This window comes from Eublepharis macularius, chromosome 14, assembly GCF_028583425.1.
Source record: "Eublepharis macularius isolate TG4126 chromosome 14, MPM_Emac_v1.0, whole genome shotgun sequence".
Classification (NCBI taxonomy): Eukaryota; Metazoa; Chordata; class Lepidosauria; order Squamata; family Eublepharidae; genus Eublepharis; species Eublepharis macularius.
Window position 1 is genome coordinate 49658548 of NC_072803.1, and position 12690 is coordinate 49671237.

Here is a 12690-nt window from a genome sequence, read left to right on the forward strand (position 1 = left end):
CAAGCATGATTTATCCCCATCTTATCTGTAAAATCTATATGTATTCATGCCCTCTATAAAAAAAGCAAAATAAAATTTGTTTGGGTTGGATACTTACAAATTTCATGATGCTTGGTTATGTTCATAGTGCTGATCATCTTGCAGTCATCCTTGCTAAATGGACAGCGAAGTCCATCTTACCACAAATTAGAAAAGAGCCTTAATGCAATGCTGGCCACACAACTCAATATTGCCAATGTTATAAACTAAAGTGAAGTGTGTGCATTCTTTTTCAGCTATTGACTGTCTAGTCAACTACGGTCTCCATGAGAGGCACACCCCAGAGCTGGCATCCGTCTGGGCTGCCTGCCCGTAACTGCAGCCCTGACAGGTTGCTTCTAGGGCAAAGCACCTGGTGTGCCACCTTTTCTGGATGCTTTTTTTGCATTTACAGCGCAACTGCTTATGTTCCAATAGCTAAACATGTTCCAACAGTTGCAGACAGAAATATTAGAAACGGTTTTGTCTCTCTCACTTGTGCTTTTGCAGGGTGCAGTGGGCCCTATGGGTTTAAAGGGGGTCCGAGGACTCAAGGGTCTTGATGGACCAGAAGGATTCAAAGGGAATGAGGGCAAGAAAGGAGTGATCGGCCAGAAGGTAACTTTCTTAGCTCCTGGCTAATATTGTATGGTGACTCTGGCTCTCTGATTGCCAGTGGATGGGCCCGTCTCTGTGAACAAGAACTTGATAAGTGAGATTTAAACTGTCTGTCTGTCTGTCTGTCTGTCTGTCTGTCTGTCTGTCTGTCTGTCTGTCTGTCTGTCTGTCATTTATAGTCCGCCTTTCTCACAGACACTCAAGGTGGGTTTGGAGGGACTCACTTTTGCAATTTCTCTGTGAACCTGAAAAGAGACAAGTGGAGAACTTTCCTTCTAAATCTGGAGCTAGCTAAAACCAAGGTACAGCCTTGGAACTGGCTGAAGAAATTGGCTAGGAGAATCCTTCTCCTTTCCATCCTTGTTATTTAATATAAAAATTGCAATTCTACTTAAAAAAAAAAAAGCTTCGGTTTAACAGATTTTTTTCCTCTTCCATCTGTTTCAGGGTCATCATGGGACAGCTGGTAAAAAAGGAGTGACGGGGCTGGCAGGCACTGGTGTGAGTGGATTTTGCCTGCTGTGTTTTGTATGCACATAGAGAAAAGGCAGGGAAAGAACTGGGTCAAGAGGTGTTCCAGAGCCTGAATGATGAATGGAATTCAGGCTTTGAGATATTTTGTAGGCTCAGATTCAATCCCTTGTGAGGCCTTCTTCAGTGCATTTTCCCTTGTTGTTCTGAATGACGATGGTCTCTGCTTGATTTGGAATAGGCTCAGCGTTACCTGTGAGAATGCTCAGAAAGAATTTGTTCTCTGAGTATTTTCTTTCTCGCTTCTTTGGTGTGCTTTGATGGGGTCAGGCACATGTGCGTCCTGGGAGAAGTAGCAAAGAAAATGAGTCTCTTCCAGATAACAAGGGTTTTTTTTTCCATATAGATATTTTGCCCTGCACTGCAGTGCTGCTACCCTGTTATTTCTATATTTGGTTATTTAGTTTATTTTGCTTATCTCCTGCATTTCAGACTGCTGACTCCCAAAGCAGCTGAGATGAACCAAGAGACACAGGCTGCTTTTTTCAGGCTTACAAACTAAAAGACATACACAGGGGAGGGAGGTGGTGAGGAAAGGATAGAAAATGAAGATCAGTTTGTGCAAAGTTAGAGTTTATATTTAGTAGAAAGCAGATCTTCCTTTATCGGTATCAGTTTAGAACACTGGTTTCCAACCTGGTGTTCTTGATGACTCTGGTAAGGCCTGATTTGGATACAGTCATGCTATGACACACACACCCCTCTTCACTCTCAGGCAGATTTTCCCGCCAAATTCCAAGTTTGCCTACTGTGCTGAGCAGCCCCAAGTAGCATGTCTGTATTTATGGTTTTAAAATTCTTTTGTGTCCTACCCTGATAAGCAGTTATTCTTTTGGCTTTTTTAGCCCAGTTCAGAAACTTGATGGGAGAAAAGCAGGAGTCCTCTCCTTGTGGGAAATGGCACTGGAGAGTGTATAACATTCAAAATTAAAAAAAACTTTATTGAACAAGCAGGGATGGAATAAGGACAGCCAGGGAATGAAAGAGCTGAGGTAAAATTTGTTGATAGATCAGAATGCTCTTTAAGTCACAGGCAAAATAGTTTTCTTGAAGCTTGACAGTGAGAGGTGTTTTGTATACTACTTTGCTTTCAGAAACAATGTTTCTTCACAGAGTTTTCTTTTACAACTCAGGTTTCCCAATGTTAGTTCAAAACTATTTCCCCTTTACAATAGATCCGGAGTCCTCCTCAGAGCCAAATCCCCTTTAGACACTGGGCGAGAATTATTATTCTTCACCTAAGAAAATGTAACCCTTCTTCACCTGGCTTGAATGAGAATCTCCACTTACTACCCAATCACTCTTTGCCAAAAACACACACCCCAGTTCTATTGTGGCTGTATAAATGGGTTTCAGCTTGTTCTGGCTTTTATACTTCGAATTCTTAACTAGAATTTTCTCTCAAAATAATGATACAGTTATGGTTAGGGTTGCCAGTTCCCCACTGGGGGTGGAAGATTCTCCGCTCCCACCCTCCACCCTCTGCCCCACTTACGTAGCTGGCAGGGGGAGACGCACCTCCCAGGTGCACTCCCATGAGCTGCTGCAGAGCACAGGAGCGCTCCTGCACTCCACAGTGGCCCAATTTGGACCTAAATCAGGCTGAATCCACCTGGATTTGGGACAAGTCAGGCTGAATTCAGGCCAAATCAGGCTGCTGCAGAGTGCAGGCACCCCCAATTTGGCCCCCCTTCAGAGCCTGCACAATGACATCACTTCTGTGAAGCCCTATGATGACTCTGTGATGTCATCGCACAGGCCAGGAGCAAGCAGGCCTCCAATCTCCAGCCTGGGGGGTTGGGGACCCTGGCAACCCTAGTTATGACAACAGATTTCTTTCCCCTCACACCAGAGGGGAACCTATCTGACCTTCCCTGTCAGTCTCTTACACACACTCTCCTCAAAATCCTATCAGCAACCAACTCCTATCTTGAAGGCTGGTTCTGAGTGGTCAATCAGAGTGGAGGGAACAACCTGTCAATCAAGCTCATATTCCAGGCAATTTTTAACTCCTTTCCTTCCAGGCTCTGAGTGTTGCACTTAGGAAATCTTCTTTACGGTGCATTCCATTACACATGCAGTTAAGAAGCCCTGAGCGGCTTTCCTATATCAAATTATTGGAGGGAGTACAACTATGGCTGATGTAGTACTGCCATGGCACAGCCAGCAACCCTTGGGAGAAATTGAGGGCAGGGCCTGATGCACTGATGCCACTTCCAGAAGTGACATGGTTAGATGCACAAACCTTTGGGAAAGCCCTATGGTCAAATCATAGTTTTAGTGTATCCACATTACTTCCAATTTTTACCAGAAGTGGCATCAGAACACAAGTGCAATACACCCACCATTTCCCCTGCCCATTTCCTGCCACCAGCACCTGAAGAAACAGCGGGCAAAAGAGCAGGATGTCAGGACTCTGGACTGTTGGCAGAGTGTCCTTCCCTTTGGCTATTGGCGCAGAGTGGTCTTTTCCTGGCGGGAAGGGAAGAAACGAGCTCTCTGCAACTTTTATAATGTTGCAGAAATGTGAATAAAAACACTGAAGACAAATATTTTTTCTTCTCAGGTAAAGATTTATAATTAATTTTTAGTGTGTATTTTTTATTAAATGTTTGATTCTAAACTAGAGTACAGTAGTGTTTTGTGCTTTATTGTAGAGAAAGAAAAACATTTAAAATCACTCCCCTCAGTATTTAAAAAAATTTAAAACCTTATCTGGAAGAAATACATTTCCTTCCTCTGTATTTTCCATCCTTCTGTGGTGCAATAGCGCTCCAGTTGAGAAAAAAACCAAACTTTTTAAAAAAATTAAAACTATGCTTTCTCAGAAGGGGTTAATACTGATGAACATGCACTTTTGTAGTCATTTTACATTCTGAACCAGAGAAGGACTCCTGAGTAAACTATGATCAATTTAAAATACATGCAAGCTAAGTACATTCATCTTTGACTGTGTAATCACAAATTTCAGCAACATCATGTGTCTCATGGGCCATTTCCACACAGCCAGTCTTTCCCACGCTTTGCCCACTTTGTGTGTATGTGTTTGCTGTGTCATTCTGAAAACTCAGCCTTCCCACACACTACCCAAAAGCACTTACCTTGTGGTTTGGGAGGGGAGGGCAGGCACTTCCGTCATTGTCGCCTGCTTCTCTTTCATTTTTTTTGTTTTTGCTCTGCACATGTACGATTGCATGCTGAGAGCTTTGGGGAAATTGCTGAGCTGTGATTGGATGATTCCCCAGAGCACTTTAACCAATCACATGCCCCAAAACACAGAAGAAGCGCTCTGTCAGCCCGCGGCAAAAGAAAAGACCAGAGAAAGCGCGGTCCTAGAAAAGGTGCCAAAAAAATGGAAACCAAGCAGCCTGCAAGCATTTTAGAAATGGAGACATCTGGAATTATGGGGGAAGGCCTCCAGCGTTCCGTGAGTTGGCTGTCCCTATAAGGATGTGTGGAAAAGGCCATGATGTGGACAAATCCTGCATGTTAAAAAAGTTGTCAAAAAGCTGCAGTTTGGGGAAGGCACCATGGCAGTCAATGCCAAGTCTTGTCTCACCAACTCCTACACTATAATGCTCAAATGGTATGGTTAATCCATCTCTGGTCCTGATTTATGAAAAAAAAACATTATTTGGCACAATATAGAAAGTTTTTTCCCCTTTTAGGGGCCTCCAGGCAAGAAAGGAGATCCAGGACCACCTGGAGAACAAGGCCAAAAGGTAATATATACTAAGAACAGGAATGATGGAAATAAGTTTTACAAGCACCATCTATGGTCTACTGGCAGCGCCCCTCCAAACTGGAACAGGGTATTTTTGGAGCATCCATATGATAGTATCCTCTTATCATCGGCTTCCCAGGTTTTCCCAAGCTATGCTCCAATGTTCCCAAAACCTGTTTCGAGAACTTGTGGAAAGATTGCAATCCAAGCATAAGTAGGAAGGTTTGCATTTTTGAAAGTCCAATCCATATTACTGTCATTTTCCTTGCCTTATCTCCCTGCAGCCATCATTTTCATCTGGCCAATTGGAGGGCTTGGGTGGGGGGGAACCCCAGGAATTGCTATAGCATTATGACATTATAGTAAGTGCACATAAAGAATTGTAGCCATGTGGACTGAATGGATTCTAAAATTTCGTCACGTCTAAGAAGCCAAAAAGGAGGCAAGCTGATGCCCTCAAAGTGAATTTTTGTGTGTGTGAAATATATAGGCTCACTCTGTTCCAGCAAAATAGATATTTATCCATTTTAGAATTGTTTCTATGATTTTCTTGTATGCTCTTGAGAAATCTGGAGATCCAAAATAATGTGTCTTGTGTGTGTCGAGGGGTTGTTTATGCAACACTAAATCATTCTTTATTCTGAAGTTCATTGCTTTCGTTTAGCATTTAGTAGCTTTAAAACAGGTTTTCATTATGTAGTGGTGCCTGATGAGGAAGAATATATATCACAACACATTTTAGCATCAGTGTGAGGTGCTTCCTTTTTTTAATGATGTGATTTGTTGTGATTGTTGTTGTTGTTTGTTTGTTTTAAAGTCTTTGCTGCCCTTCTTTTCTTCTAGCCTATCTAACCCATTTGAAAGCTAAGCATAAAATTATCTGAGACGTTTTTAGCCTGACTTTCTCCTAAAAAGGGCTCAAGGCAGGTTGCAATGGTTATTAAAGCACACCAGAACACACCAGAATAAAACCAACAATAGAAACTTACATAAAGCACTGGTTATACAGCTTCAAATGGCTAGAAATCTTTATCTACTGGTAGGGTTGCCAACTCCATTTTGGGAAATTCTTGGAGATTTGGGGATGGAGCCTGGGGAGGGAGGAGTTTGGGGAAGGAGAAATGCAAGGTATAATCCAAAGCAGCCATTTTCTTCGGGGGAACTGATCTCTGTCATCTGAAAATCAGTTGTAATTAGAGATGGGCACGACCCAGAAAAAAACCAAACCATGTGGTTCGTGGTTCATCAAATTTCATGAACCATGAACTTTCATGAACCTGCCCCTGGTTTGCGAACCGGTTCATTTGATTCGTGAAAATGTCACATCCAGGTCAGAAAATCGTCACTTCTGGGTCAGCAGAAGATCACTTCCAGGCCAGCAGAAGTTCACTTCCAGGTCAGCAGAAGGCCTTCAGGAAGTCCATCCCCTGTTGTCTAGGAAACTGATTGATTGGTACCAGGCTGTATGCAAAAACTGAACCAAACAAACCAGCCTAAAAGTTCACGGCAGTTCGTCAGAAATGGGATCTGATGAACCATGGTTCGCGAACCATGAATCGGCCTAGTTCGTACTTAATTTTGGTTCGTATTTCAGTTCGTGCTCATCTCTAGTTGAAATCCCAGGAGATCTCCAGGCACTGCTTAGAAGTTGGCAACCCTATTTACTGGAAGGCCCATCTAAATGATTTGGACAACTATCCCAAGAACTCTTTCCTGGGACTTATCTCTGAGCAGGTCCATAAAGGATTGTTCCCTTGGTCTTATGCCAGCGCCACCACTGAAATGCAGATAATGTGAGGGTCCTTCTGTCTTGCACATCACACAGGAGCCACAGAAGAAAAAGCTCTGGAGTAGGCAGATGCTGGTTCTAATCTGCCTGCATGGTAGCACTCTTATGTAGGCCTTGGAGTGATGAGCAAAGCCCTTCCTGGGTAGTATAAGCAGTCCCAAAGACATGTGGATCTTAGATCATGAAGGGCTTCCTAGCTGATAATCAGTTCCTGGAATTGTTCACGGAGACAATCAATCAACCAGTGCAATAACTTTAACACTAGTGTAATATGTGAATTGCAGCTGGCTTCCAATCTAGGGTTGCCAGATTCCCTTACCTTCCCAGCAGGAGCCGGGGGACCCAGCACTCACCCTTTTCTTTTTGCATTCGCTTGCTCCTGGAGTGGCACAATGATGTCACTTCCAAGTGACATCATTACGCAGGCCTGGGAGTGCTTCCATGCTTCACACCCGGCTGATTTGGGCTGCAAATAGACCTGATTCAGCCCATCTGGGGATTAAGTCGGCCTGGGGCGAAGGGCAGGAATGTCCCTGGGGTGCCACAATAACATCACTCCTGGGAGTGACAGTGTCACGCTGCCCGAGGAGCACACCCAGGAGGCCTGTTTCCCTGCCTTTTCCTCCCACAAGCCAGGGGAGTGATGGCAGTGGGCGGAGTGTCCCCAACCGGGGGACCTGGCATCCCTTTTCCAATCATAAATGAGCCACAGCATTTTTGCAGGAGCTGAAATTTCCAGACCGTCATCAAGGATAGCCCCAAGTAGATCATGTTACAGTAGTCCAAGGCTAATGAAGTGTTTTTAGTTTTTTTTTTTTTACGTAAGGTTGTAGGCCTTATGAGTGTGTAAGCTGAGCATCTGCATCAGTCTTCATGTGCTAATCATGAAAGTCACTTCCATAACCACCACCTTCTCTTAGTAAGAATTTCTTGTCTCTTCTCGGTTCAGGGTCTTCAAGGGCTACCAGGTCTGAATGGTCAGAAAGGGTGTAAAGGAGAAAAGGTACCTTATTTATCAATATTGCTCTTTGCCTAATGTAAAGGGGAGAACGGTGTTTCTAGAAATTGTATATCTTATCAACATTTCTTTTGACATATTGGCAATTGCAGATGTGTCAGAGCCTCCAAAGGTCTCTATCGCCCTTGCAGCTTCCAGAAATTAGCACTGAAAAAAATGTCCAATAACAGCAGAGAACAAAGTTGCTATCTGATGGGCAAGAGAGGATCCCATATTGTTGCCTTAGTTGCTGCTACTCCAATTTAAGGGGGGCAGGGAATGTTATCACAAAAGTAATAAGTTGTGTTTCTGGACTACCAGGTTTAAATTTAAGATAAAAGGGTGGCTGACAGAAGAGACAGTAGCGAAAACATGTTCTCTGCGCTCTCGATGCAGGAGGAAAATGTACATCTGAACTGCACAAAATGAGGCTCCTTCAAAACCAACCCTGTAGGCCTGCTAAGGTGGTGTCTGTTTTCACCTTTTGTCTTTCTGTCCTCTTCCTTAGGGGCAATGTGGGCATGATGGGGTACCAGGGTTCCCTGGAAATCCTGGCAGAAGGGTAAGAAAGCATGTCCCACCTCCTGCTTTTCCATAAGTGACTGCTAGGCTGCTAAGACCAGCAGAGGATAAGCATAGAGAGTTAATGAAGTTACTGAGAATCAGAAATGTGCAGTAAATGGACGCCTAGTGGGTAAGCTGGTATATCTGTGTCTGGACTACACCAATTCAGACAGCAGGTGTGGGCTCACATCAAGGAGTGCCCTTCTATGAGAGGTGCCAGGTTGCCAGGTGTCTGGTTTTCACCCGGACAGGCTGGTATTTGGGAGGACTATTTGGGGAAAATGTTCCTCAAATATCAAACACCTGCCCCCCCTACTCTGTCACCCAGCCCAACTGACCAGCCTCTTGCAACTGTGTGGTACCATGACTGGGTTGGGGAAGTGGCTGGCCAGCCCAGGCACCTGGCCGCCCTCCTGCACCCCGCATAGCACTACTTAGGGGTAGCCAGCCAGGCTGGGGCACCTAGAAGGGGATGGTGGATATAACTTCCGGTACTGACATAATTGCCCCAATGAAAGCATGCACAAGTTATACATGCACACATATAATGCTGCTCCCCCCCCCCCGCGGGTCCAGTATAATTCATCTGGCAACCTTAGTGAGAGGGTGGAGCTTGGGGACTAGCTTGTGGGGAGTGGTGCTATAGGAGCTAGCAACATATGTCTGGGGCAGAGGATGTCACTTGGTGATGCAAGGGGCAGTGGGGGTGGAGCTAATAGCAAAAGTTTCTACGCTGTTCAGAGAATAGCTTGTCCTTTTGACTCCTTGAAATTTTACTCCATCCTGTGGAGACCCAAAGAAGGCGGCTGAAGCCTTGAAATAATGAGAGTTTGCCATCTTTCATTCCTGCTCTTTTCCAGGGCAAACGAGGCAAAGCGGGACCCAGGCCCCCAAGAGGCTCCAAAGGCCCTGAGGTAAGCCAAACCACTCTGTTTTTGCTTAAGTCTCCCATAATATAAAAACCCAGAGGCACCCAGTAAATTTGGCAGGCAGGCAGTTCAGGATAGACAATTTCTCCTACAATGTAGAATTAATTTATGGAACTCACTGCTACACAATACAGCAGTGGTCACTACTTATAGATGGCTATAAAAAGGGTTAGACAAATTAATGGAAGATGGGTCTATGGATGGCTATAAGCCAGGATGGTGAAAATTCTTTTTTAATTAATGTATTTATTTATACCTCACCTTTCCAATGGGAACCCATTCTCCTCTCCTCCATTTTTCCCTCACAGCAACTCTGTGAGATAGGTTAGGCTAAGAGTGTGTGAGTGGCTCAAGGTCACCCAGCGATCTTCCCTGGCAGAGCAGGGAATCAAACCTGGGTCACCCAGGTCTGTCACTCTAGCTACTACACAACACTGGATCTCCAGTGAACAACATTCCCATGTTCAAAAGCAGTGTACCAAGGGGTGGGGAGAGCTGGATGGATTTTTTATCTGATCCAGTAATGTTCCTCTTGAGGTCTCTTGTTCTTACTGTTAAGTTTTCTTGGACCATAAAGAGTAAACACACTGCTAGTGGTGTATGTTACTGCTTGGTAATACAGACATCTGGATGTATTTGTTTAATCAGTTTCTAGGCTATACGCTCAGCTAGAAGGTTCGCAGAATAATTAAAAATGGTAACGCTAATGTGGTATTATCCCGACAAGATGTGAGTAGAATCTTACAGCTCCCCTACTTCCATGGGTTGCTGATCAGATGCTAAAGTATGGTAAAGGTTTCTTCATTACATTGCAGCACAATATAATCAGAAACTTTGCCAGGTTGGCTGTGCTGTCCCCTGTTGTCCGATGAGGTTTTCTTCCATTCTGGTTAGTCATTCTGAAAAAAAACCCCAAAATAACGTTATTTCTCAAAGTTCACCAAAGGAGACGAAAGAGTACATTTGAATTGCTCATTTTTTAACCTATCCCTTGTCATCCAGCTAAACTGGGCAGGCTGCTTGCTGTCATCCTACAGTGTTTCCACATGAGTGATAGCCTAACAGGGTCCGTTCATTTTCAGAAAGTGACTAACCAGAGGCAGCTACCTTCCTTTCATGGCCAGGCCATCCATCAGCTGTGGTACTGGAAGGGGCTGAGGATGGTGAATGCACCTGTCTCCCTTACGGTCTCTCTGAAATGCCCTCTCAGGAGGAGATGTGGTGCCCCCAAGTTTATTGCTCAGGATTCAAGACAAAAAAGCCCAGACTGGATATCCCTGCAAAGGAACTGAAACCAGGAGGGTACCAGCATGGGAGAAAGCCAAAGCTGAGGAATGGCTCCTGACACCCTCACAAAAATGACTCCCGACGCTGGGCCTAGTGTAAACAGGACACTGCCGGGAGAGAAGAGCTTACCCATGCAACACTGAAGGCTCTCAGCATCTTGTTTACACTGTAAGCCCTGCTGCCCCGTGTGCAGTGTTCATGCCTCTGTGCTGGCATGAAAAGGCAGGATGTGTAGTAAGGCAGCATGCATATTTCGCACGAAGTGCTGGATATGTACAGTGTGGTATGTAGTTCTGCTCTCCAGCAAGCACCAGCTCTTGCGGAAGAGCTCTGTCAAACTAACTTATGGTATCCTTCCTGCAATGGGAGAAGAGCCCAGTTTTATTTTACATTTCCTGCCCACCGCTTTGCTTGCCAAATTGGAGCACTGAGCAAATACTAGATGCTCCCCTTAACTCTCTGCTTCCTCCTTGCAGGGTTCTCCAGGTGAGCAAGGTCTCAGGGGACCCCACGGACCCCAAGGCCCTTATGTAAGTATCCATCCCAAAGAAGGCTCATTTGGAGAAGTCATGCTCAGACTCAAAAAGCTCCCTTTCAAACCCAGAGTGAGAAGGACCCTTCCTTTGTTACATTGTAATGAAATCAATCCTGCTGACAAAATCATATTATAAGCTGCAGGATGGGGGCCGAGCGTGAAACACTATCCTTCTGTCACCAGATAGCACAATGTACTCTGTGTCAAGAATATGTGGCCCGTGCTGTTATAGGTGCCCTGACCTGGATAGCCCAGGCAAGCCTGATCTTATCAGATCTCAGAAGCTAAGTAGAATAATAGAATCATAGAGTTGGAAGGGGCCTCTAGGGTTATCTAGTTGAACCCCCTGCACAACGCAGGAAATTCAGATACCTTAAGAAGTGAGCTGTGCTGTGACTCTTCTTCGGGTATCTGAAGAAGTGAGCTGTGACTCACGAAAGCTCATACCCTACCACAAATGTTGTTAGTCTTAGGGCCAAGCTAGAAGTGACAAATTTCACTTGAATGGCGAGTGAACAGACTCACATGTATTCTTCCCTGTTCACTTGTGCTCCACTTGCACTCCACTCAATGACTGAGTGCAAGTGGAGCGCAAGTGAACAGGGAGAAATACATGTGAGTCTGTTCACTTGCCATTCAAGCGTAATTCGTCACTTCTAGCTTGGCCCTTATAGGTGCTATTGGATTCCTGGTCTTTAGAGCAAACGTGCTTGTTTAACAGTCTCCATTTTTTATTCTGTGCTTCCCATTCTTGGCACCCTTATTGTTAATGGAACCTGACAAGCATTAAAATTAACTTGGCTGTTGTTCAGAGATTTTACTCTACATATGGTGGGCAACGTACCCCTTTAGCTTTGCAAGTTTATAGGGCAAAAATCATGATCCATGTAGAGGGTACCTACATGGATTCAAGCAGGGCTCATTTCGAGGGGGAACGCACAGGTCACGTCAGGTGGCCCCATCCACCTGACTCTTGGCCGTTTTGGGCCCGTTTCAGCCTGGATTGAGGCCGAAACGGCCTGGATCGGGCCTCTGACAGGTGGTGGATCACTCTCCCGCTCATCAGTGGCCTGATCCTGACCATTTTGGGCCGCTTTTCAGCCATTTTCAGCTCCTTTTTGCCATTTTGGGCCCAATTTTGGCTCTGAATGGCCAGGATTGGGTCCAAAACAGCCAGAATAGGTGATGTCAGGAGGTGTGGCATATGCAAATCAGTTATACTTATGACACACTTCCAGTGATGGCAAGAGGCATGGCATATGCTAATGAGTTCCCCCAGCTCTTTTTCTACAAAATGACCTCTGGATTCAAGCATTTAAATTTAATATTGAATCCAGTCGCTTTTCTCTGTATACCCCCTTCTGAGTCTCCAGATGCGTGGCTTCATCAACCCTATGCTTAAAGGCTGGCATGAAGCAACTTGGCAACCTTTTTTTGGTCTGCAGCAGACAGGCTGGCTTGACTTTTCCCTGAATATAAATGAGTTCTAGCTAGCTAGCTCTGCAGAGCCATATGGTCAAACTCTGGTCTTTTTTCTGGGAAAAGAGGTGGTGGAACTCAAGACCGCACAATGACGTCACTTGGGGTCAGCTGGAACAAGGGGGGAGTTTTTTAACGTGCTCGGCAGCACGGAGGGCAATCTAAACTCCCCTCTGTCTGGAGATCAGGGGTGGGGCCACCGGCCATGTGACCATTTTC